Source organism: Schistocerca serialis, chromosome 5 (genome assembly GCF_023864345.2).
Source record: "Schistocerca serialis cubense isolate TAMUIC-IGC-003099 chromosome 5, iqSchSeri2.2, whole genome shotgun sequence".
NCBI classification, from domain to species: domain Eukaryota; kingdom Metazoa; phylum Arthropoda; class Insecta; order Orthoptera; family Acrididae; genus Schistocerca; species Schistocerca serialis.
This window is the reverse complement of record NC_064642.1, coordinates 362,371,051-362,393,756: the sequence shown is the minus strand read 5'-3', so window position 1 is coordinate 362,393,756 and position 22,706 is coordinate 362,371,051.

Below are 22,706 nucleotides of genomic sequence, written 5' to 3'. Positions count from 1 at the left end.
TTGCTCAAGGGCAGCTCGTGGTCAAATATAACAGCGCAACCTAGAGGCTTGACCAGCATCTGCATTTATGTTCGAGCATGTATTTCTTTCAATAGGCCTTGCCGCAGTGGTTCCGATCAGATCACCGAAGTTAAGCGCTGTCGGTCTTGGCTAGCACTTGGATGGGTGAGCCGGCCGAAGTGGCCGTGCGGTTAAAGGCGCTGCAGTCTGGAACCGCAAGACCGCTACGGTCGCAGGTTCGAATCCTGCCTCGGGCATGGATGTTTGTGATGTCCTTAGGTTAGTTAGGTTTAACTAGTTCTAAGTTCTAGGGGACTGATGACCACAGCAGTTAAGTCCCATAGTGCTCAGAGCCATTTGAACCATTTTTGGATGGGTGACCGGTCCTGCCGAGCGCTGTTGACAAGCGGGGTGCACTCAGCCCTTCAGGCCAATTGTCGAACTCCTTGACTGAGAAGTAGCTCCGGTCACGAAAACTGACAACGGCCGGGAGAGCGGTGTACTGACCACTTGCGGCTCCATATCCGCATCCGGTGACGCCTATCGGCAGAGGATGACACGGCGGTCGGTCGGTACAGTTCGGTCTTCGGAGGCCTGTTCGGGGTTTAGTTTCTATGTATTTCTTTCTGCGTTTCCATATTCTTGTGCAACCCTACGTGTCTCTCCTATGTGGCCTGAATATAGATTCGTCAGAGTGTCAGCTCACATCATTTATAGCATTATAGTGGGCAGACTGAGCAACATCACAGGAAGTGCAAGTCCTTGCGTTCGTCGCCTCACGTGCTAGCAAGCGTTGCCTACAGACAGCTGGCATTTCCCTAAGGTCAAGAACAGAGAATGCCGTTGCATCTTCACAGAAATCCGTTATCACAAGAAAAATATGCGCATAAAACGTTGCTGCCTTTCTTACAGCCAGTTGTCTTGAGCAGCTGACATTCGACTAAGTTCAAGAGAATATATATATGCCAATGCCGACCCCAGGATCGTCCGTCTAGTGACTTTGTCGTGATACAGACTGCCACATTGACTTATTCAGTTACGTCACGTGGTATACAGTGACCTCTGTGAAGTGGACAGACTAAGCAGCAGAAAACAAAGAAAGCTTTAAGGAAAAGTACGCTGACAGCCGTCGTGATACTACTGCACGCCAGATATGCTCTCATAAAGGTTACTTGCAGGTGCTGTAAAGGGAAACCTGCCACGGTATAAACCAACTTCGTACATAATTAGGGGTATATGATATGCAATAAAATTAAGAAAAAAACGCTGGTCTTCTAAGATGGAATATAAAGCAACATTAACAAAAGCAATGACTTTTGCACTAATGACTTTTACACTTGCAGAAATTCCACTCATCAATGGATAGTTTGTCTTCATTGTCTATTTTGTTACATTCTGAACAGAAGTGCAGCTGACATTTCAACTTCTTATTGAATTAATGTTTGTTTTCATGTTCTCAGCAAGGAATGGGATCTCCGCAGCTCTGATTCGGAAAGAGTTTTGTCCGCTCGTTCGGCACAGCATCTCTGGTGTAAAGTAACCCTGTAAAAAATAGTTATTCAAACAATAAAGCCAGAAAAGCGAATTTTCAGGTTGCATTGATTTTGTAATTCGTCGTCTCATAAACTTCTCACAAGAAGTTTTGCACCATCTGAATATCTGCAAACATGTGTGTACTTGGCTCTAAGGGGAGCACGAAACAAAATAATAAGCCTTATAACACTAAGCAGATATCTTTACTCTGAAGAAAAAAAAACAAAAAACAAAAAAACAGTGAGTTCGAGAGTGCTCGTTTTGGTGTATCTGCGAAATCAAAAACCTGCTGCTGAACAACGAGCTGTCCGGGCTTCTCATGGGTAACACGAAATATCTACGCCCGGACAACCTGACGCCTAACAGTAGTCGGTCCGTGTACGACTGCGCCGGTACCAACATGATCAAACAGCCGCTCATGAAAATACGATTTTTCAGAGGGTCATATCTCGGTGTCCATTGATCAAAGAGATAATCGGTCATGTGTATTGTATAGCTGCTGTCCTAGCGACCATTTGTGTACCTAATCAGAAGAACGGGCATTCTGTAGCTCTCCCAGAGTAACGTGTCAAAATTGGTTGGTTCTTTTACACTAGGTGTGGTCTAGGATCGGCCACAGACGGGTTATAAAAGCACGATTTGTTCGTGGGCGATTCCTAAGAAAGCACAGAAAAACCATTATTTCTCGGAACAACTATGTCAATTACGGGAATGGCCACTTCTATAATTTCTAATCATGACAGATCGTAGAAAATTTTACCACGTGTTCTTAATATGACGTTCTCAGTGATACCGAAAAAACTTTCGAAGTACCCTATCTGTTACCAAAATAACCCGTGAAGTGAACACATGGTAAGGGTTCTGGGGTGATAGCAAGGGTTCTGAGATCACCAAACTATTATGTTCAGTCGTCATTTTTTCACCAATAAAACTTTATGACGCGCTGTCTCTGTACAATGGACAGTTAACACGACTATACAGGCTGCCATGACTTGGAAATTATTCGATGGTGTCACCGACGGGGTAAGCATCTTACAAAATATTATTTTGTCATAGGAAATTTTCTGTACTTGCAAATAAAACTCCGCATTTTTTGGTATACTGTAGGTGTAGCCTACAAATGTTGTGCATTTTTAAGTAAAGTAGTGCAAAGGGAACTTGCGCTGGCTGGGACACAAACTTGTGTTAACCTATGTTATGCATACTTATCTGATGTTTATACGCCTCAAAATATGGAAACTGTGTAGAAATACATAAATAAACTGTCAAAACTTTGCTGGGCTAAAGAATTCGTTTTATATAAGCAGCACATCCTGCTGTAACAGGGAAAAGAATGGAACCAGATGAAAAAAGGCGAATATGCTTCTTTTCGAAAGACTTTGCGGTACGAAAGTGGGCAACCAGCTGCCTCAGTCCTCATTTCTCCTTCATCACCAAAACTTTTTCCATGTAAATATATTTGCGCTTTTTGTGCTAAAAAAGAGTAGCAGAGAGTGAGTGAGTGAGAGAGAGAGAGAGAGAGAGAGAGAGAGAGAGAGAGAGAGAGAATGACAGTGAGAGAGAGGAGATGGTAGTGATGGAAGAGAAAGAGAGAGGAGACGGTGATGGTGGGACAGAGGAAGTGAAAGTGAAAGAGAAAGAAAGATGGACGAAGGCAATGCCAGCGGGAGCCAGAGAAGAGGTAATGATTGTCAGTGAGAGACAGTGGATGGAGATTGATGGAGATAGAAGCAGTGGTATCAAAAGAAAGAGCAGACTATGGAACTGAAAAAGAGGGATGAGTGACAATCATACACAGGCTCCAGGGCGTCTGGACCCCCTGTCGCCCCTCCCCGCCCCCCCCTCCCCCTCCCCATCCTCCCTCCCCTCAAACCTGCTAACTTTAACGCGAAAGAATCTGTCCAGATTTTCCAATCCCCTACACCCACGTGTGGAAATTTCCCGGTTTAGGCCTCAAAACCCATACCAAACCATACCCAAGGGCATGTGTGACGAGAGGACAACAAAGGATGAAGAGAAAAAGTGCATCCCGTAAGCGAGAAACGAAGAGACAGTGGCAATGGGAGAGAAAAAGAATGGGGCAAACACAGTAGCAGTGGGACAAAGAGACAGTGAAAAGTGGCTGAGAAGGAGACAGTGGGGAAGGAGGAGCGAGAGGAAAGGATGAAGACAGAGACAGTTAGGAGAAAGTTTCAATGAGAGCAAAGGAGAAAGACGGAGAGACATCGATGGAGAGACATATATGTAAACAGTGGCAGTGAAAGGGAGGTGCTGAGTATGAAGGCGTCACTAGGAATAGAGACTATGTAAAACGATTCAGCATATTCTTTGTTTAGAGAGAGCGAATGTGTTCGCGTGCTATATTTTTAGGTGACAAGGGTAGAATGAGAACTGAGATAGCTGGTTCCCCACATTTCTGTCAGAGTCTTTTAAAGAGAAGCATTTTGAAGCTGGTAGTTATATACACAAACCTTGCTCGTGAATCACTTTATTAGAGAAAACTATATCAAAATCTCTACATCAGTTCCTGAGATTAGCCTTCATATACAGGCAGAAAAACGCGGCGGGAGACTTTAATTTAGTAGTATGTATAGATTCTGGTCAAGATTCGCTGCTTTCTGGAGTTGTGTCGAGTGTTTACTTTCTTGCATTTCACACCAGGTACCGCTTCCTCTGTGGCTGACCAACTTGTACTCCCACAGCTTGTACCTCCAACCGCCAGTTAAAGTTAAATATGGAATAGGTGACAGTGAATATACTCAGATTCTTCACTGCTATAATTAGTTATAATATACACAAAGTATCCTCGTGAATCGATCTATCTATTCGTGAAAACAGTGTCAAATTCACTAGTAGTTCCTACACGAGTCTTCACATAGAGACATAAAAAGGAAGCGGGAGACTTGAATTTACGGTATGTATAGATGGCATGTCGCTCAGCCTCGTAAATTGTAACGCTCTTGGTGCCTCCTTGGCATGCTGTTCAAAAGGCGATCTAAAAGTGTGAGCCACACTATGGCTGCGGCTCTCCTTAGGCCATCCAATGTGTGAGGATTGTTATCTGACGACGATATGCAAGTCTGCACTGATCTCAAGTATGCTCAATTAGGTTAATGTCAGCAGACATCGCAAGTCATACCATTCGGTTCATCCCTATGTCGGAGAGAACGGTGTTCACGAGGTGGGCATGGTGCGCTCGAGCATTATCTTCTTGAAGGCCGAACCCAATGGCTGCTCGTTGGAGGACAGAACAATAGTTTGTCGATTCTGGCCCGACAGTGCACAGACCTCAAATTTCCCTCGATAGGAAAGGAAAGCATCCGATATTCTTACACATACCAGCCCAAACTGTGACTACCCCACGTACTAGCTGAACCCCGTCACTTCCCTACCGAGGTGTGTATTGATACGAGGACGCCCCCACTCTCTTCTACGACGATTACCCAGGGTCAAACTAATCTTGCACTCGTAAGTGAAGAGAACTTGGCTTCCCTGATTGGACCTCCGTTTTCGTTGCTACACTGCGCAACAGAATTAAAGAATCACTTTCCCGAAACCCCATAATCTCCTCCCATCACGACGCATCTACATCTACATCTACGTGATTATTCTGCTATTCACAGTTAAGTGCCTGGCAGAGGGTTCAATGAACCACCTTCAAGCTGTCTCTCTACCGTTCCACTCTCGGTCGGCGCGCAGGGAAAAACGGTTTGAAATTTGGCTCAAAGGTGTCTGCATCCTTCCTTCCTCTGTAATGGTGCAAAAGGAGCTGCGCCCTATGGCGTCACCCTCAGACTCGGTGACGCTTCAAACAGCAAGGTATCGACACTTACTGAAAAAAAGGCCTCAGCTCAGAAGTTCATGTGAGCTGTAATGTGGGTTAATGATGTCTCATTGACACTAAATTTCAGCACAGCTCTGCACAGCTCCACCGTGGGCGTGTCACACGATGAGAAGGTCATCACATCCCTCTCACCCACATTTCACCCGTTCTTTCCATGTGTCTGCGGTGGAGGTCAGAAACGCGGAGCACAGCGTTGAAATCACTCTGTTTTCTTATGGGTGGCGATTTCAGACATACCACCGCTCAGAGCAGACACGAAAAGGCCTCAGGGGGGTGGCATAACGGGAACTAATGAAACAACTTGATTCCCACACATTTCGCGGTAGAAAACGACATGTCGCAGTGCAGTGAACAACACGAAGATGTCCTCGACAACCTTTAACACTACTGACACCCTAGGACGTTTCAATCCTTCTCTAAGGACACTGTGGGGCTGCATCCCCATTGAACGTGATCGTACCCCTTTGGAGTGCAATGCCACCGCAATTTTTGCTCTCGTGTGCAGATTGGAACCACTAGGGACCGTTAAAACTATTCATCGAAATTTGAACGTGATCTGAAGAAGCGAATGATACTTACGTTTTTTCAACCCTCCTGTTTTCCTGTGTCCTGTGGCGCGACCATGCTGGAGTGCAACATTAACGTGTGCGTGGATAAAACGACAAAGGACCTCTAAGAGTCGTCCCCTACCCTCCCGAGTACGCCAATATCACGTTACCGCCCACACAACGTTGTTGTACACGTTATAAACGTACCTGTCTGTAACAGGCGGCTGTTTTAGCGTCTGAAGGTAGAGAAACCACACACAAAGGGTGTCGAAGGGCTTGTTTAACCCTCAGGCTATACAGCAGCCGCCAGGCTGATTTGGCATCGAAATTTGTCACACGGAAATTTCGAATGTGCTCAACAAAGGTGTGTGGGTGACACCGGTGGCTTTGCCGAACTGGGGTGTCTTAGAGAAATCCATTGTTGTTTTACTCACGCGTGATCGCACCACAGTAGGGCGGAAAACAAGTGAGCTGAAAAAACATAAGTACCGTTTGTTGCGTCAAATCACGTTCATATTTCGTAGAATGGTTTTGAACAGTCCCTAGTGGTTCCGATGTGGACACGAGGGCAAAAATTACGTTCGCGCTGCGCTCCAAAGAGGTGTGATCGTGTTCAGTTGAGATGCAGCCCCAAAATGTCCTTAGATACTGACTGAACAGCGTCAAAGGTTGTCAAATACATCTTTTTGTTGCTCGTCGCACTGCGGTCATTTTCGACAGCAAAATGTATGAGAATCAACGCCCCAGGGAATGACATGATGTCATTGACGCCCTTTATGCCACCCCGTAAGGTCTTCCGTGACGATTCTGAGCGGTGGTGTGTCTGAAATGTTTTTTCGGCCACCCATAAGAAATCCGAGTACTTTCAACGCTGTGTGCCGCAGTTCTGACCTCCACCGCAGGGAATCTAAAGGAGATGTGAAATGTGGGTAAGAGGGGTTGTGTTGATCCTCTCATCTTGCGACACGTCCACGGTGAAGTTGGGCAGAATTGTGGTGAAATTTACTGCCAATGTGACATCATTAACCCACATTACAGCTCGTATGAACTTCCGAGCTGTGGCCTTATTTTCCATGCGTCGACGCCTTGCTGTCGGAGTCGTCGTCGTGCCCGAAGATGACGTCATAGGATTCCACTCTTTTGCACCTCTACAGAGTAAAGTTGTAGGCTCCTTTGAGCAAAATTTCAGACTTACGCTCTGCAACGGCAGGCAACTGCGAGGTTTCGAAAAAGTGATCCTTTAATTCTGTTTCGCAGTGTACATGAACATAGACACTCTCTAGTCTGCCACGGCAATCAGCAATCCATATACAGCTTACCTTTATATTTCAAAAAAAAACTCATGTGAACCAGTTGACACATGAGGTGAATCAATGCCATGAATACGTCTATTCCTGTACGTGCAACTTCCACCTTGCCCGTCTTCTTCGCGTACAACGGTAGAAGGGGCTTCCACTGTTGTTCGCAGTGGACCCCTAGAGTCCACAATGATCGTGTGGAGATGATCTGTGGATTGTCTGTGTCGACAGAGCCCTCCAAGTTTCCTCCAGCTAACAGACCATCAAAGCAATGCGACTCAAGATAGCGACAAATTTTTCAGATGGGTTGGGTTGGGTTATTTGGGGGAAGAGACCAAACTGCGAGGTCATCGGCCGTGTCCTTTAGAAGGAACCATCCCGGCATTTACCTGAAGCGATTTAGGGAAATCACGGAAAACCTAAATCAGGATGTCCGGACACGGGATTGAACCGTCGCCCTCCCGAATGCGAGTCCAGTGTGCTAACCACTGCGCCACTTCGCTCGGTGATTTTTCAAATGGTGTCTTCGTGCTGTACGACGGTGTACGTCAGTTCGGCGGACAGACGTTCCATGCTGACGTCCCTTGTTAATATAAAGTGAGAGTACGAAGAAGGTCTAAGTTTGAAATTACTCTTTGAGGTACATTGACAGACTGAACAGTGTACACAAGGAATGTTCCCCTTTTCTTAATTGGAGACACAGAGCTCTTTATAGTGAGCTGAGCACACGGGTTTATTTAGAACTCCATTGCACAGGTAGCTGCACGTACCGATTTCCTGTGATCAAAAAAGAGTTGTGAATGAGGCTCTCTGTCAAATAAACACGAACGATGCAGTCATGTGGATTGCGCAAAACGTTTTTGAGAAGTTTAGTGCTGGCGTGACGGAGAACTAGTCCTTCGCAGACTGGCTCGGGGCATTCCGACGCCCTTGAGCAATGAGCAACGTCCGGCGTGCCCGACGCTCAGGTTCAGTGAAAGCAGACTGGTTCGCGTCCAGTTCTCATGGAGGGCGGGAAGCACCACGCAGGAGAAATCCCGCCGCATCCACGCAACACGCCGCCGCTACCAAGCTCTGGCCTTGGGCTCGAACGTTGATCACAACTGGCTTCGTTCCCACACACATTTCAGCAACGGATGCGTCTGGCGCTAATTGGGGCTCAGAAACTACGTTACTAGAAGTACTGTTAACACTGCAGACGCTACTGTCAGGAACTGAGCTGCGCGCTGTCGCATTCGAAAATGTGGGAATCCTTGGAAGGAAGACGATTTAGTTCTCTTGAAACTTTTCTTATATATATTTAGAGAACAGAGGCAAACCTACAGTAGGGATCATGAGAATAATATGTGAGACGCAAAGCGGAAATGAACATCATGCAGAAAATTTCATATTTTGAGTTACTGTAATTTTTACACTCTGCAATAAATTCTGAAAAATTTGTAAAACAAATAAATTTCGATCTCTAAATTTGAATGAGTTATAACAGGTTGAATATTCGTGATGGAAAAGCCGTGTTTTGAGATAACGCGTTTTAAAATTTTCTCTATGTTATCATTTTTAAAATGGACATAATTAAGAAAATAATTCTGCGTATACGGATACTACCCTTCAAATTGTCCTTTGCTAACTGCTATAAAGTGAACATTACGTGCTACATGTTATGTATAGCACACTACCGCGTACATAAATTTAAAACGAAGTCAATTGGCCCCAAACTAAGAGAAATTTGTGAACGCTTTTGCCAAGTACTGGTATTTTTATTTTATGTTATGGCCATCTGCAAATTGGAAACATGTGCAGGAATTTATAACTCTTATAGGAACCACTTGTGTGTGGCATTACTGTAATCACGAAATGTTCTTCTTTTATTCCCAATTACTCTGGACTCCTTAAAATCTCTCTGAAATTTAGGAAATGCTATGATGTGAAGCACTACATACATAGCTGCTAGATTTTGAATAAGGGGCCTCTTGTCAGACCAGTGTTGATTCCCCATAACGACAAGAGGTCCATTTTCAGAAGACAGACAACAATTGCTTTTAATGATAATATTTATCTGCTATTGGATTCAAACGACTTTCAAATCGGCACGGATACTACAGAATGAAGTAAGTTATTGTTATATGACAGTGTTAGTGCTTGCACGTGTGTTGATAATTCAGGAAGGGACTGATTAACAGCATTGCTGGTTCTAAGGATATTGCAAAAACTTTAGTGAGTGCGCAAGTGGTGGTTCATAGACTTGCTACATTGTCATCAAGACTCTTCAGTTGTGAGTGTGCACCCACACAGTCGCAACTGATGGCTGTTGGCCATCTCTACAAGGACTACAGTGGGTCTGCTCCTTTGATGGCCCATTACTATTGTAAGTAGGCTGTTTATGTTTTCTCTATGTAAGTAGGCTGTTTATGTTTTCTCTATGTAAGTAGGCTGTTTAGGTTTTTTTATTGGTAACGCCACCTCTGTATGAAAATCACTGGCTGTGCTGTGTGCAGTCCGTGGCTGCTTTGCATTGTTGTAATACTCGCCATTGTAGTCTTGGGCAGCGGCAGCTGGATGTGAACAGCGCGTAGCGTTGCGCAGTTGGAGGTGAGCCGCCAGCAGTGGTGGATGTGGGGAGAGAGATGGCGGAGTTTTGTAATTTGTCATGAACTGCTATATTTATATATGATGATATCAAGGTAAATACATTGTTTGTTCTCTACTAATATCTTTCATTTGCTAACTATCCCTATCAGTAGTTAGTGCCTTCCATAGTTTGAATCTTTTATTTAGCTGGCAGTAGTGGCGCTCGCTGTATTGCAGTAGCTTGAGCAGCGAAGATTTTTGTGAGGTAAGTGATTTGTGAAAGTTATAGTTTAATGTTAGTCAGGGCCATTTTTTTGTAGGGAATTTTGAAAGTCAGACTGCGTTGCGCTAACAAAATATTGTGTGTCAGTTTAAGGACAGTCGTGTATAATTGTTCAAAGGGGACGTTTCATATGTCGACCCTTAGCCGAGGATACCTCACTGGAATCTTCTGATTTTTTCTTGTAGTTTGTGTAATTAGTGTAGATTTTGTTTATTGCTATTGCGTAATTGTAGAGAGAATCTCCTTGGTAGTTGTGGTTTTCCATTGTTGCACAGTAAAACAGTTGTGGCATGCATGTAGATTTGCACCAAGTATTTCGCAGCTGCAATTAACTAGATATTATTTTCAGTGCTATGTTAATGTAATCTCTTATTTTTGCTCTTCAAATTGTGCTTTTCTGTGTTATCGTGTGAAATATTGTGACAATAATGGCGTGTGAAAAACGTAATACTAGGCTCCAAAGTAAACTGAGAAATGACAGTGAAGACGAAAGCAGTGTGTTAGCGCCGCAGAGTAATGAATTAACTAATGTTCAAAGTAGTAATTTGGTAATTGCGCATAGGGAAATGGAGCGGGCGGCAAACAATGGTGTAGACAGTGAAACGGGTAGTGAACAGGGAAGCGTTATCGATCGATTGGTCGGCAACAGCTCGCCTCAGGAATCGGGAATGACAGAACACAATATTGCAAATACTGCAGACTCAGGTTTTGGGTTCCCACCGTTTTCTCAAATGAGTCAAGACACATTTTCCACTTGTCAAAATGTGAATGTTGCCGGTGCAACTTCACTGCCGAAAAGCACTAAGGAACATGTTTCAGACACCAGTGCATTGTTATTACAATTAATGCAACAAATGGGACAAAAGCTTGAAAAGTTAGACACAATGGAACAACATCAGAGACAAACACAGCAACAGTTATACACAATGGAACAAAATCAGAGACAAACACAGCAAAAGCTTCAAAAGTTAGACACAGTGGAACAAAATCTTAAAAAGTTAGACTCATTGGAACAAACACTTGAACAAACACGTGAAGATTTAACTACTGAGTTACATAACATTGAATCGAAATGTCAAAAAGTCTGTAATGACGTAAAAACACAAATTTGTGAGCATTTTCAACCTATTTTTTCGCGGCATGAAAATGCATTACAGAATCACGAAGCAGCCATAAAAGAACTGCAAATTATTGTTCATGAAAATCATGAGACCTTGCAAGCTAAATCTGACTCAGTTGCATCTACCGATTCGGTTACGCAACTTGCAAAAACTCAGGAAAACTTTAAGGACACAGTAGATACTCTGAAACTTGGTTCAGAAAAACACACTGAAGAAATAAGTACACTATCGGAGAAAGTAGCCGAACTTTCGGATCAGGTCACTAACTTATCTACAAAGGTAGATGATGATCTGAATGACACAAGACCCGTAGCCTTCACTGACACAGAAGAGTATGAACAAATAAGAAAATTCAAACAAAATCAGAATCAAATTAATACACAACACCAAAGAGAAATCCGGGAAGTACAAGATCAGCTGACACAGGTAATACAAGAATTACGTATTTCAGAGGACACTGGCGCTCCAACACGGGAAGAGGGACTTAGAAACACGGAAAAGCCGCAAAATAATAACACAGGGCATTTCGGAAGTTATGAAAGAAATTGGCAATGTGCACCGAATTTTGAGATGGAACGGCCGACACGACCTAACAATGACCGATATGCGACTCGCCGACATGATGATTTTGACTATAAGCTGTTCATTACTACACGTAAATTCAAAACATTTAAGAATTCTGGCAACGACATTCATCCACAAGCATGGCTCCATCAATTCTCTCATTGTTTTCCTCCCAACTGGTCGTTGGAACACAGATTAGAATTTATGTGTGGCTACTTAGAGAATGAACCAGCTGTAAGAATGCGATCGGTCATTCACGATTGCCACAGTGAAGGAGAATTTTACCATGCCTTCCTCTCAGCATATTGGTCTCAAGCCACACAAGACCGAGTAAAACATGGTATCATAATGATGAAACGATTCGAACAATCTGAATTTTCCAGTCTTATGAAATATTTTGAAGACATGTTGCACAAGAATCAGTCCCTGACAAACCCATACAGCCCCTCAGAACTCATCCGCATTTGCTTAATCAAATTACCTGAACATTTACGGCATATTATTTTAGCAGGACGTTGCAAAGAGGACATTGAAGCTTTTCAGGGACTGTTACAAGAACTAGAAATTGACACTGATAATCGCGGAACGCGAAAACAAGAACACAACAATTACAGGTCACATCCGTCACAATTCCGTGACGACAGAAACAATAACCGGACACGACTGGTCTATTCTTACAACGCAAATCGTGATCAAAATAGACACCACCCGTATGACAACCGTTGGCAGAGTAGTAATAATTACAGGGAAAGATCACCTCTCCGCAGTAGTGACTATCACAGAGACAATCAGAGAAACAGACAATATGGGAACCGAAATAATTATTATCAAGGGAGGCAGAATAACTTCAGACGCAACAGTTCGGCGCACAGTTACGATTCAGGGAGAAATTCTCCACCACGTGACAGACAAGGAAGAAACTACGGAGTCTACCGACATGACGACAGATGATATATTCGTAACGACAGACCTGAATTGCATCAGAACTGGCGGGGTTCAAACAGGGCAGGGCCTTCTCGTCAGAGTGAATTTGTAGAAGTTAGGTCTCCTAATCCCAATAACGGCGCGCGCCAACAAAGAGACAGACAATGACTCGCACAGCAGGTAGCCGCTTGCGCCCGCTGGCTCCGAGAAAAATAACATAAGACGCTAGCCTTGAGAAAAATTTTAGCATTCTTTACCGACGTATACCGCATGACAATTGCATTCAAGTTCAAACTCTGAGTACTATGAAGAGTAAAGGATTACACCACAATTCACATGTAAAACCGTTTATTGAAAGATAATCTGCTTTTTAACTTTGTCATTGCCATAAAACTTTTCACTTTACATTACTAGTATGCTTGTCAGACTTAGAATCTGTTAATATGCAACAATGTTTGAAGTTAAATATCCAGTCAAGAACCAAGAGAACTTATTTAAACAGAAATTACGGATGCATTGTTATAGTGAACAGATGACACAGTGTTGTATTTGTGCATTCTTGCTTGTTAGTTGCACGTTTATGTAACGACTATAAGGCTTACATACTTAGGACACATACTGGTACTGCTAATGAGATTTTAATGCAACATTTTGGTTTACTTGAAAATACATTCTGGGTTTAATGTACATTCTGTGAGATACCAGACGACACAGTGGTTAGTTTAAGTGACAACTACACGGTTTTATCACGACGCTTCTAATGAGTGACAATTTACAATGTTGCTTTTGTAGTGTTTCTGTTTTATTTCTGCACAGTTTTTCTGTTTTATTCTGCAAAGTAAAACATGTTTTAGTAGTAACTTTTGTGGTATAGCTACAATGAGATTGCCTTTTCCGTAGCACAACAATACGTTACAGCACAGTACTTTCTTCATCATGGCAATAAGCGTAATAACTAAGATATCCATACATAAAGCATTTCACTTTTGTTTATCAAGAGGTAAGTACATTGACTTCTGCAGAACTTAGCTTTCGGAGGACGATAAGTACGACACTTCCACAGAATTATCTTACAGCAAGACGCACATTTAGCGCTACAGGACACGCATTTGAGTGATTAATTTCGTACTTAAAACATTTATTTTTAAAGATATTTGAAGTACAATGATACAAAGGTTTTCAGTGATACATTTCATTTCATTGCTGTAATCTGTAACACCTGAGGGTATAATTACATTAATCCTCAGGGGGGTACACGCTTACTTTGTGTACCATGTGTGTGGCAACCACAAGGAACCCTAGCTAATATGGTATTTGCTTATACAACTTTACACATCGGTACCATATTTCTCTAACACACAAATTACACAGCTATCTGATCATTTAACTGAGAGATAAACATTTTTTTACTACATCAGTGACACATGTTTACACAATACACAGTTGGGTAACTTCACACTTATGAAACTGTATTTTGTCTGTACTTTGTAAACTGTTCATATTTTTTCGGAATCATTGTGATACTATGAGAGCTTTGAATGATGTATTTGGTAAGGGAGCATGATTTTAAAGTACGTTTGAGGTAGATGACACTATTGAAATGAGCAGAGAATTTTTTTTAGGTTTTGAAATTATTGCAGAAAGCTACGACGTTTTTGAGATTTGACTGAGGTGTTATGATGTTATTATTACGACGACGATGTGTACTATGCTGTTGAGATATGTTTATGATCAATAAGATGATGCTACCGTATATGAGGAGTAAGAAGTATGTTGGAAACCAAGAATCGTACTTTAAGAGTTATGAAATGTGCGTAAATTCGTGACTGTATCACAATGCTGACGAATATTTTATTTGGACACTTATATTTATAGGATTTTGTTTCTACAGATTTGCAACGCTAATTCTTGACCTGTGAAATGTTTTTATGTGAGACTGTCACTGTAGCGGAAACTGCTGTCGTAAATATTTCCGTAAGAAAGTTAAGTGACCACCTGCACGTAATGCGTCGCGGGCACCCACCTGGGCGACAGCCGCCCGAAAAAAAAAAAAAAAAAAAAAAAAAAAAAAAAAAAAAAGGCCATTAGCCTTTCAGCGGCACAGGTAGAAAAAAAAGGGGAGGCCATTTCCGCGCTACTGACATTTCCTTGTTGAAAGCATACTGTGGAGCTCGTAATTTATGATATTTACTGAAATGCCTAATAAAATGACAAGAAATATTTTTACATCTGCACACCTGATTATGACAAGCGTCTTTCTATGAGAGTTGAGAGAATTTCTACTAACTTATGAAATGTCACATGACTACTGAATGATATTTTTATGCTTTGCTTTTCATAGTTGCTTATTTCATTTGATATCTGGTTTCCAACTGTGTTGCAGCATTGCTTTTATAAAATGAAATGCATTTGCTAATGTGAACACTTTCTGTCAACAGATCTATTAAATAATTATTTTATGATCCACATTCTTTAACAAAGGAGCACTTGAAAAGGAAAGAACAATAAGAAGGAACTAGTAACAGTAACACATAATTTTCTTTTCAAGTACATGGTAATACTTCTTTTACAATAAGTTGTTGTGGTGCACCACTTTAATTACTTAGACATTAAGATGTGATTATACATTTCCCTTATCTGCATTGTTATCTTTAGTGTACTATTTTTTCTGCGTGAGCACTGTCATGTTTAGATATAAGCTGCTGTTTGCCAGGCATAGTGCTACTGAACTTTAATTTGTGTTACTCTGCTAAGCCAGATTTATTTTTTGTTTGCTGCGCATTGCCTCATATTAGTTGTAATGTTGAATTGCTTGGTAATTTAGATTTACTGTAGCTTGCTTTGCGATTTTTCATTTTTTTTATTGCTGTTTATATTAATTGTTTTATGTGCTGCTGCATTGCCTCGTCCCTTAGTTTAGTATCTGAGCTCAGTAGATTTAAGTTAGCTTAAGAGGAGACTATATAAGAAACTAACTATTATAAATTTATAAGAAATAGGATACTGCACAGTGGAGAAAACTATTATTGACAGAGGATGTGAACAAAATACAGAAGGCAGGCTTACATAGGACTTTTTGGGAATAATGATGAACAAAGGGAGATCTCCATGCAAAATACTGCAGTAAAACAAACCCTGTCCTTTCCCTTTTGTGTTATCCCACTATATTTTTGTGTACCCTTGTGTATTTGTTTTCTTCCTGTCTCTGTGTAGTTTCATAGAATTTTTTCTTCTTTTAATATTAAGCTACATTCACTATGATGAGGAATACTGTTATCCTCGAATATAATTGGCATTAATAATATGTTATTTACTTTGTAAAGATGTTAGACATTATTAATTCTGTTCTGTTTAATGCTCATGTGTGAAGTTGATGTTTCAAAAGTTATTGTGATCTTTTATGTATGTACTCATGTCATAATTCCACTGATGTATACGTTAGTTCGATTCTTTTGTAAAGCCTGTACTACAAATGTTATCTGTATTATTATGTTCTTTAATGATGTATTTTGTACCTTTGTTATTGTATTTTTATGTTACCAAATTGTAATTGTTACCAGTTCTTCAAATTAAGTAACATTTCACTGCACACGTTTCTGTTGGTCATAGTACATGGACAATATGTGAGAAGTAGGGACTGTTAGTGTTTGCACGTGTGTTAATGATTCAGCAAGGGACTGGATAACAGCATTGCTGGTTCTGTGGACAATTCCAAAATCTTTGTGAGTGCACAAGTGGTGGTTATGGACTTGCTACATTATCCGCAAGACTCTTCAATGGTGATTGTGTACCTGCACAGTTGCAACAGATGGCTGCTGGCCGTCTCTACAAGGACTGCAGTGGGTCTGCATCTTTGATGGCCCATCGTTACCATTATTCCTACAAGGACTACAGTGGGTCTGCACCTCTGGTGGCCCACCAATACCATACTCTCTACCAGGACCACAGTGGGTCTGCTCTGTGATGACCTACCTACCAATCTTCTTCAAACCGTCGAATGACTCTGCTGTGGGTTTGCTCTGTTGTGGCCCATTATCTGTCAGCATGTCAAGAGTCAGCACTGTCTTTCCATTGGAAGGACAACACTACTTCTTCAAGACTGCATGGAAATCCACTACTTCTGTGTGCATTTTCTTTTACTGCTCAGACTTTGAGAAAAACTCTGCATTTTTACTGTGATGAACAATCTGGACTGTCTTTATGGACTGTGAGAAATTTTTAGCTTTTGACCAACATAGTATCAATAAGTGTATGCATTTGATTTCTTTGTTATTGTAATTAAAAAAAATTTTATCAAATCATTATTGGGCACTGCACAAACCAATTTGTAAAATTTTTTGTGGGGAGCATGGGGGCTATGTAAGTAGGCTGTTTATGTTTTCTCTATGTAAATAGGCTGTTTATGTTTTCTCTATGTAAGTAGGCTGTTTAGGTTTTTTTTGTTGGTAACGCCACCTCTGTATGAAAATCACTGGCTGTGCTGTGTGCAGTCCGTAGCTGCTTTGCATTGTTGTAATACTCGCCATTGTAGTCTTGGGCAGCGGCAGCTGGATGTGAACAGCGCGTAGCGTTGCGCAGTTGGAGGTGAGCCGCCAGCAGTGGTGGATGTGGGGAGAGAGATGGCGGAGTTTTGTAATTTGTCATGAACTGCTATATTTATATATGATGATATCAAGGTAAATACATTGTTTGTTCTCTACTAATATCTTTCATTTGCTAACTATCCCTATCAGTAGTTAGTGCCTTCCATAGTTTGAATCTTTTATTTAGCTGGCAGTAGTGGCGCTCGCTGTATTGCAGTAGCTTGAGCAGCGAAGATTTTTGTGAGGTAAGTGATTTGTGAAAGTTATAGTTTAATGTTAGTCAGGGCCATTTTTTTGTAGGGAATTTTGAAAGTCAGACTGCGTTGCGCTAACAAAATATTGTGTGTCAGTTTAAGGACAGTCGTGTATAATTGTTCAAAGGGGACGTTTCACTATCTTAATCTCTACAAGGACTACAGTGGGTCTGCATCTTTGGTGGCCCATTACTGCCATAACTTCTACAAGAAATACTGTGGGTCTGCTCTGTAGTGACATACCAATTCTACCAATATTCTTCAAGACTTCGACGGACTCTACAGTGGGTTTGCTCTGTTGTGGCCCATTACCAGTCTTCATGTCAAGAGACAGCACTGTGTTTCCGTTGGGAGGACAACACTACCTCTTCAATACTGTATGGAGGTCCACTAGTTGTGTGTGCATTTTTTAACTGCTCAGACTTTGTGCATAAAACTGTCATAGACAACTCTCTGATTAATGATTAGAACGGTTTTTAGGGACTGTGAGATGCATTTTTTGATTTATAGACCAATAATATATTACTAACTGTGTGCATCTAATCTATATGATATTATTAATATGAAAACATTTTTAACAAATTAGTCTTGGCCACTGCCAGAACCATTTTGTAAAATTTTTTGAGGGGAGCAGGGGGCCCATGTAAGTAGTCTGTTTATGCGTTTGTATGTTGGCAGCGCTATGTAGCGCTCTGCATTAATAACTCTGACAGCGCTGTGTGCACTCTGTAAGAGAGTCTGTGGCTGGTTGGACTCGCTGTTAGAGGTGAATAGTCAGCAGTGACAGCAGTTGGAGGTGAACAGCCAGCAGTCATGGAAGCCGGGAGTGAGTAGTCAGCAGTGATGGATGTGTTGTTGTTGTGGTCTTCAGTCCTGAGACTGGTTTGATGCTACTCTATCCTGTGCAAGCTTCTTCATCTCCCAGTACTTACTGCAACCTACATCCTTCTGAATATGCTTAGTGTGTTCATCTCTTGGTCTCCCTCTACGATTTTTACCCTCCACGGTACCCTCCAATGCTAAATTTGTGATCCCTTGATGCCTCAAAACATGTCCTACCAACCGATCCCTTCTTCTAGTCAAGCTGTGCCACAAACTTCTCTTCTCCCCAATCCTATTCAATACCTCCTCATTAGTTACGTTATCTACCCACCTTATCTTCAGCATTCTTCTGTAGCACCACATTTCGAAAGCTTCTATTCTCTTCTTGTCCAAACTAGTTATCGTCCATGTTTCACTTCCATACATGGCTACACTCCATACAAATACTTTCAGAAACGACTTCCTGACACTTAAATCTATACTCGATCTTAACAAATTTCTCTTCTTCAGAAACGCTTTCCTTCCCATTGCCAGTCTACATTCTATATGCTCTCTACTTCGACCATCATCAGTTATTTTACTCCCTAAATAGCAAAACTCCTTTACTACTTTAAGTGTCTCATTTCCTAATCTAATTCCCTCAGCATCACCCGATTTAATTCGACTACATTCCATTATCCTCGTTTTGCTTTTGTTGATGTTCATCTTATATCCTCCTTTCAAGACACTGTCCATTCCGTTCAACTGCTCTTCCAAGTCCTTTGCTGTATCTGACAGAATTACAATGTCATCGGCGAACCTCAAAGTTTTTACTTCTTCTCCATGAATTTTAATACCTACTCCGAATTTTTCTTTTGTTTCCTTTACTGCTTGCTCAATATACAGATTGAATAACATCGGGGAGAGGCTACAACCCTGTCTCACTCCTTTCCCAACCACTGCTTCCCTTTCATGCCCCTCGACTCTTATAACTGCCATCTGGTTTCTGTACAAATTGTAAATAGCCTTTCGCTCCCTGTATTTTACCCCTGCCACCTTCAGAATTTGAAAGAGAGTATTCCAGTTAACATTGTCGAAAGCTTTCTCTAAGTCTACAAATGCTAGAAACGTAGGTTTGCCTTTTCTTAATCTTTATTCTAAGATAAGTCGTAAGGTTAGTATTGCCTCACGTGTTCCAACATTTCTACGGAATCCAAACTGATCTTCCCCGAGGTCCGCTTCTACCAGTTTTTTCCATTCGTCTGTAAAGAATTCGCGTTAGTATTTTGCAGCTGTGACTTATTAAACTGACAGTTCAGTAATTTTCACATCTGTCAACACCTGCTTTCTTTGGGATTGGAATTATTATATTCTTCTTGAAGTCTGAGGGTATTTCGCCTGTCTCATACATCGTGCTCACCAGATGGTAGAGTTTTGTCATGACTGGCTCTCCCGAGGCCATCAGTAGTTCTAATTGAATGTTGTCTACTCCCGGGGTCTTGTTTCGACTCAGGTCTTTCAGTGCTCTGTCAAACTCTTCACGCAGTATCTTATCTTCCATTTCGTCTTCATCTACATCCTCTTCCATTTCCATAATATTGTCCTCAAGTGATGGATGTTAGAGGTTAATAATTAGCAGTGTCGGAGGTTTGCAGTATTAGCACGAGCGGACGGTCTGAATGTGTATAAGTCATGGAGATTTATTACTGATGATTATATAATTTTTTTAACTAGTTGTCACATGATTAAGGTAAAATCTACGAAATACATTGTTTGCTCTGCAACAAAATCTTTCCTTTGCTAACCACACGCCTATTAGTAGTTAGAGCCTTCAGTAGTTAGAATCTCTTGTTTAGCTGGCAGCATTGGCGCTTGTAACGCTGTAGTTCGTGTCATGAAAATTTTCTGTGAGATAAGTGACTTATGATATGTATGAGTTATTGTTGGGATTTCTTCTAATTCAGGGCCATTCTTATGTATTAATTATTTGAAGTCAGGTTATCATTTTTGAGTAGTCAGATTGCGTTTGAGTTGTATTTGTCAGGAATAATTCTGTAGGTCAGAAATGAAACGATGAAGACAAGCAAAGTGAGAATACGTTCCGTTTCCCTCAGCAGTTTAAGCAGGTTCACTTGCATTCAGTTTTACTCAGCAGTTTAAGAACATTGAGTAATCACTCAGCAGCTTAAGTAAAAATTTAATTAAGAAGTTTCACGTTCTCAGTTATTTTAGTCCAAGTAAATAAAAAAAAATTATTAAGAAGTTTCAACAGTCGTTATTTCGTTACTCAGTGTGCGAATGGATTAGCAAAGAAAATGGGTAATATTTCTGACTAATGGATTATATGTAGAAAAATGTCATTTTTACAAGTGAGGTCACTGGGTAAGAAATATCGAACACTAGTCCGTCAACGTCCTAGAGAATCCTTAAACTTTTGACAACTCAACGTGCACTGGTTGTCACATTTACGAACTGTTTATCAGACACCCGTAAAACAATGAAACTGCAGTGTATGAACTTATCAAGCTATCCACTTTAACTTGGATCATAGTGTATCTCTTTGAAACTGACAAAATAACAACAGACATTTGCTAGCGTATAGATTAGATTAGTGGTCGTCAAACTTCGGCTCGCGGGCCGCATGCGGCGCAGTAAAGTATTTGTGCGACCCACCGTTCTCAGCCGTATTGTACAACAGTATCAATCTGGCAACTACTAACAGAATCCGAAAGCTTCAGCTGACGTTAAGAGCTTCCTAAGGGTGTAATTTTCCCGCTCAGTAAGAAATAAAAATACTTACAGAGGCAGTAATTAATTTTAATTGAAGTTGGTGAATACGGTCGCGAACTAAGTAAAGTATGTCACTTACTTCATGCGTAGAGGGCCAAGTAGGACGGCCACTGCGGGGATACAGCATTTCAGAGAGGGAATGATTTACTGTCCTCCAGTACTAACAACTCTCTGTGGCCGAGCGGTTCTAGGCGCTTCAGTCTGGAACCTCGCGACCGCTACGGTCGCAGGTTCGAATCTTGCCTCGGGCATGGATGTGTGTGATGTCCTTAGGTTAGATAGGTTTAAGTAGTTCTAAGTTCTAGGGGACTGATGACCCCAGATGTTAAGTCCCATAGTGCTCAGAGCCATTTTTTGAACAACTCACGGGCATGAGCGAACGTACAGATCAGTCGCTATGGTATAAATTCTGACACTGAAGTAACATGGATTCGTGTCTGTACGTTACAGAGACTGTCATCTTTAAATGCGGATCGTACTTATAGCAAGGAATATTAAATTAAGTTAAGCCTTTTTAGTATATTTAAATATAAGTACAGTTATTGTTATTAATCAGTTAATCATCCGTGCTCACAGACAACACAGTAATACTTAGTCATGTAATTACAGTGTCACAAGTTTGGTACCTCTGAGGGTGGCAGCAATCTTACACAGCGAACAGTCGATGCGAAGTGCTCCGAATGGTGCTGACTTTTAACAAACAGTACTTGGGGCAGGCAGTCAACGTAATGCGCCATTAGTATAGCTACTCTCTTGGGGACTCATGACTTACTAATTTATGTAGCTTACCGATTAATAACAAAATCAGTACAGATGCAGTCAAAGGTGCCGCCCCACAGTGTCAGTATTGGCTCTTGAGAAAAACAGTTTGAGGACCACTGGTCTAGTGGGTGTACCTCAAATTATGCTGTATGTCATTCAACTTCAGCCAGTGATACTAGCAGTAATATTCTTGAAGATATGGAGTTTCCATGTGAATTAAGAAATCCATACTCGAGTATGTAATCCCTTTAACTAAACTTCTATAAGTTATTGCTAAGACACCGGACTACAAAAGAAGGAAAGAACTGAACCGCAAGGAACGTCACTTTTACTGCAGTTTTACACGTATAAAATCGTAGATTCCTCCGTTAGTAGCCTCTAGTCAAATATAATTACTGTTATTTTAATGTTCATATGTGACCAAGTATTTTAAGTAATTTTAAAAGGTCTTGTTACTCTGTATCTCGTTTCTAATACAGTACTCAATCGTGTGTGCTTCACAACGTTCCGTTATTTCTTTGTAATTTATCAGTTACAGTTTCGAAAGTTGTATGTTTGTTCGGCTCTGATCGGGAGGGCAGTGTGCCCTTGACCTACGTTATGATATGACGTTGCTATAAAAATGTTGTTGCTTATTACATCTGAATACTGCAAAGTGTTTAGCCAAATTATTGTAAACAACACATGGCAAAGTTATAATCCTAAGGAAAATTGACACAGCCCTTCGTAGTCCATAAACAAATCTATAATCAGAGAAGACGAGGGTGTGCAATGCTCGTTACCTTCACTGAATAATAAGTAACTGATCGCTGAGTTTGGCCGCTGTGCGCAAC